This window comes from Lagopus leucura, unplaced genomic scaffold (genome assembly GCF_019238085.1).
Source record: "Lagopus leucura isolate 7727_CA_CO unplaced genomic scaffold, USGS_WTPT01 Super-Scaffold_100001, whole genome shotgun sequence".
Taxonomy (NCBI): domain Eukaryota; kingdom Metazoa; phylum Chordata; class Aves; order Galliformes; family Phasianidae; genus Lagopus; species Lagopus leucura.
Genome location: NW_024962262.1, coordinates 50,588,734 through 50,593,750, shown reverse-complemented (window position 1 = coordinate 50,593,750; position 5,017 = coordinate 50,588,734).

The window sequence follows — 5,017 nt, the reverse complement described above, 5'->3', positions numbered from 1 at the left end:
TTTTTTTTTTTTTTTTCTTTAATCTGTGGCGACATATGGTGAAAATTAAACCGTTTCCTCGCGAACCTCATCTTAAAACATTTCTGTGGAAGTTTTATTTTTAGGAAAACGTTTGCAAAGATAAGAGAGAAACGACCTCGACGGAAAGCGAACGGCGGAGCGGCTGCGGCCGGGGCTGCCCGCAGTGAGCTGCCGTCGGGGCCCGACCCGTGGGTCCATACGGAGCGCCCCGGCCAGGGGGGGATGCAGAAGCGAATGGAGTGCGGCAGAAACGCAGAGGGCTTCGTTCTCGTTAGCCCGAATCGTAGAAATGTAACCAAAGGGGTACCTCAACTCAGCGCGAAAACACACACCCGAGCGGTCCCCCTGATTTAGGTAGCTTGGGATAACTCGAAAACAATCGGAAACGTCTGTCAGGAAAATAATAACAACAATAATAATAGAAATAATAATTGCCGGAGAGAGAGAGAAAAAAAAAAAAAAAAAAAAAAAGAGAGAGAGAGAGAGAGAGAGAGGAAAAGTTCTGAGCCTCAAAGTTTGCGCCGATGGTAGGGACGCAAAATGCGCGCAGAGGGCCGTTCGCCTCCCCCAGCCCTGTGCGAGGGACGCTGCAGCGCTGAGCTCTGTAATAATGATTAATAAGTCAAAAGGGCATATTTTGCTTTTACGGTATGCAGCGCTCCAGGGAATATTCGGCGTACGGCTTTAAAACGAAGTAGAGATATTTACACACATGCACGGAGTTAGCAACAGCACCAAAGGCAGAAGAAAACTCGAATATTTCAGCTAACTATTACATTTTTTCAATTATTTCCCAATGAGCATTTCAATGAACTGTTACATTTTCCCAATTCGCAGGGAAGATTTATGGGATTATTAAGATTTCTAGTGGAAATATTATCCAGTGGAAGTTTATCGTCTCTCAGGGGCTGTACACCATTTGATATCAATTTCCAGATGTTATGATCTTTTTTCAGAAAATAATTGAGCACATTACCTCCCTTCCTACAGAAGACGCTTTCGGTGTTTATTTATTTATTCTGTCAGGGGCACGGCTGTCTCTTCTCCCCCAGAACGAAATTTCTCGAAACGTTCGACCAAACTTAAATCAGAAACTGCTCGATCCTCGGGGGAAGGAATAATTCATTTGCGGGGTCATTACGGGCAGAAGCCCGTGGATTTACCTCTGATTCCACGCCATGCTACACGCGGAGGACGCAGCCCACGACGGCCGCCGGTGCATTCCGGCCCCGCGGGCGGGCGGCACTCGGCATGGGAGATGCGCGGGGCTCCGCGGTCGACCGTCTCGCACTGGTTCTCGCCCTGAGGTGCCCGTGGGCCGGGCGGGGGGCAGCGGTGCTCTGGGGGGGGGGGGGGAGGGGGGGAGTAGATGTACGGCCGCCTCTCGGCCCCGCGCCCCTGGGCTGCGGGTGGGCGAAGAGATGGACACCCCGAGGGCAAGGGCTGCCTCACTGCCTCCCTATCCGAGGGGATGGGGTCTGAGCCCTTCGGGTGCTTACGCTCTAAAGAGCTGCAGTGCCTCTGTTCAATGGGTGATTCACAGGTCGCCTCGGCTCGTGTTTATCGGGGCAGTTGAAAGAAAACAAAAACAAAAACAAAAAACAAACGACGGAGGGGAAGGGGGTAGGGAGGAGAGAAAAAAAAAATCAACTTTAAGAGAGTCAGGGTTTAAATAGCAGCCTTTGATATTTTGACAGTAAAATAGAAAACACTTAACAGGAGTCAAGTTTTGATGTCTGAGGCTGGCAGCGCCCCCTAAAATTATATGGCCCTGCCTGCTGCTTCAAATTGGACCCAGGACCCTGTAACGTCTCTCTGGGTCTTTATCTGCAACCTTTCTGATTGCAAAACCATAATTGTATCATTTTACACCGGTCAACTAAGCGAGTGCCAGTGGAATAAAATCCACAAAGTGCGCACACATACCAGTGCTCCGGCTCAAGCAGTCTGTTCTTTGCAAGTTGTAAAGGCCTGCAAATTAAATACCAATTACTGGAAGCAATAAAACGTTTTTTATTGCATGAAATCTACTTAAAACAGAAAAGAATAGCCGTTTTATTTTCGGCAGGGGGAGGGCAGCAGCTCATGAAGACATATATTGGCAGAGAAAGATTATATACAGTGCCTGCGCAAGGCTACAATGGAGACATTCTCGCGGCGGCGGCAGGCAGGGCTCCGTGTTGCAGGCAGGGCTGCGCAGAGGTGCTTATGATCAGGATTACCGTAGGTGAGAGTTGGGGAGGTGGGAAGCCCGAGAACAGTAGCTCTAGGTAGAAGAGAATGAGCGCTGCAACCAGGTTATCCAGCGGCAGCCTGCTGGGCTTTCAAGCTCCCCTCCACAAATGAGGCTCTGAGAGGTTGGTGGGGAGAATGGCATGGTTTCGTCCTCTCCTTCTGCTCCTTGGGGCTTTGGGGGAAGAAGGGGTTACTGGCTTTCTGCCTCGTGAACATTAACATGGAAAGGCTCCTCATTCCCTGCCGCAGGCTGACTCCCAGCCCTGTGGTGGAATGGTCTCTGGAGGCAGCTGGGGGTGCTCCCTGGCTCCTAGTCCCACTGTGGCTGCTGATCCCTTGCAAACATCCCCGACTTTCCATGGAGCAAAAGCCATTATTGAGAGGAACATTTACTCAGATGGAACCCTTGGATTTGCCCAAGCTGGGCAGTTCTTCCCTGCAGTGCAGTCCTGCGTCCAGCACAGAAAAGAAGAGTGGAAGCAGCCAGAAAGACATGCTCTGGCAGGGGAAAGCCAGTGGGATAAGTGATATGACAACCTTCATTTAGTGCGCTCAGCCATTGAATGGCACATCCAAATCTCTTCCTGATACACACAGAACACTTCTAATTTCCCTAGAGTTTCCTTAATAGGGGAACATTCTGTACTTGTGGTTTTCCCCTGCATTGTGCCCATATTTCAGCCAGGGCTTCCCTTGCTGCCAGGAACTGCAAGTGACCAACAGGGTGCGGCCCTGCAGCACCCAGCATACACAGCAGGGAAAACTGAAATCCTGCCATGTGCTTCATGACCATTTCAAAGGTTTCCTCTGCCTGCCACACCTATGGCCAGCTTTTGGAAGCACTGATAGAAGCTGCTTTTTGTGCTGGAGCCTGCAGGCTCTGAGCCTGCTTGGGGCAAGCCTCACTGCCAGACCCGGCTTCATGCAGGGCTTCGGGTCTGTGCTGGCTCTTGAGAAGCCTGGGGTGACAGCAGGGCTGGGACCTGCCCTCCTGGGGCACCCAGGGAGCAGTGGGGCTGCCCTTCAAGCCTAGTGGAGCTGCTGTTTCAGTGGAACGGGTGATGCTGGTGGCAACAGAAGCAGCAAAATGGAGTATTTGCCCTCCTTGCCCCACACTGAGGTCTCTGGGTCTTATTGTCCCAACTGCTTTCTTTTCTCAGAGCTGCCCCAGCAGTGGTTTGCCCAGTGCTTGCTCTTGACGGCTCAGCAGCTTGGCAACAAGGATGATGCCTTCAGAAAGTGTTGGGTCCCCTCTATTAGCCCCAAAGAAATGGAGGCCCAGAGCTGACATGCAGGCCTCTCTGCTTCACAGATAGAGTCATACTGTTCCTTTGGGCAGGGGATGGGAGTCGCTATCAGGAGAAGAGTGATTATTCTTTTTTTTTTTTTAAAGAAGGAAATCATGTCCTCAATGTTGCTAAGAAAGCAGCACTTAGGCTTTGGTGCACCCACATCACACCACACATTCCTTGCAGATTCTCTTCTGTTTAAACTCCTCACCATGCATCCATGCACGCAAGCTTTCACCCATCCACAACAATGAGGAGATTTCTGGCTTTGTTTAAAAATTGGCTGCCTGCAGCCTCCTCCTAGCTCCTCTGGGTATGCATGAGCAGCTGTGGAGAGCTGCAAGGCTAGCCAACAGACCTTGTAGCCCCCACAGATGTCAATTAGTTTCTCTCGGGCTTCCTTTGGATGCACCGGGGTCTTGAGACCTCTGTGTGCTGATTTATTTGTAAAGCATGAGTTACTCACTAACTCCATGTTATTAATTAGTAGATTATCAGCTCTCCGTGGTTAGCTGGGCTGCAGCAGGGAAGTTCCTAGGTACACACCAAGAGTGCCAAGCTATTGCCACAGTGGGACGACAAAAACTGCACAGAGGGCTAGGGAAGGTTTTGGAGCCCTGAGTGCCTTTCCAGTCTGGGAGAAGGCAGAAGATAGCCTGCTACAGCTCCACTGATGCAATAAATGAGATAATGGGGGCAACAGATCTTGGAGAAATATGTGACAAGCTGGTGTTGGGCTAGAGGGACAAAATACTACATAAGCTAAGCTGGAAACAAGCTGGAAACAAGCTGAAAACAAGGAGCAGGGTGCTCAGAGTGTAAGAAGAAAGAGAGTTAAGTACATCGCCTCTGGACACTGAAGCTTGTTAAAGTGGTTAAACTGTCTGTGCTCCTCCAGGGACCTTTGGGAGAAGAGGCAAAATTGAATGCATCTCTGATTTGCCTAATTTTCTTCATCCTATATATTTTTGGATCCTCTCTGTACTAATGAATCCTCACTGTGTTCATGAGGAGAGAGGCTTGTCTGCATGGAGTTCACGGTGGCCTTTCTCCACGCTATGGCTGTCCTTGCTGTGACTCAATGGGGAGAGTGGATAGGGACATCGGGGCAAGAGGGGGTAGCTCCTCCTGCCCCGAATGCCACTGCTTCTCTTTGAAGGAAGACATGCTTTGATCTAAGGTGTGGCATGGAGCTCAATATATCATATTATATACAAGGTTTAGTAAAGAAATTAAAAAATCAGGAGGCCAGTGCTATTGTAATATGAAAGCCTTGATGTAGATAAAAGAAATCAGTGAGAGGCAGGAGTAAAAGAATAGGGCACGAAAGAGGGCTGGGAGGTTGCCTGGCTGTAGTTTGGGAACACCTGGGTTTTGAATACTGGAGGAGGTCTCTGGCTTTGCCGTGCATTTCCCATGTGCTGTTGAGCAAATCACTATTTAATCTCTCCCTGCCTCGGTTTCCCAAGATC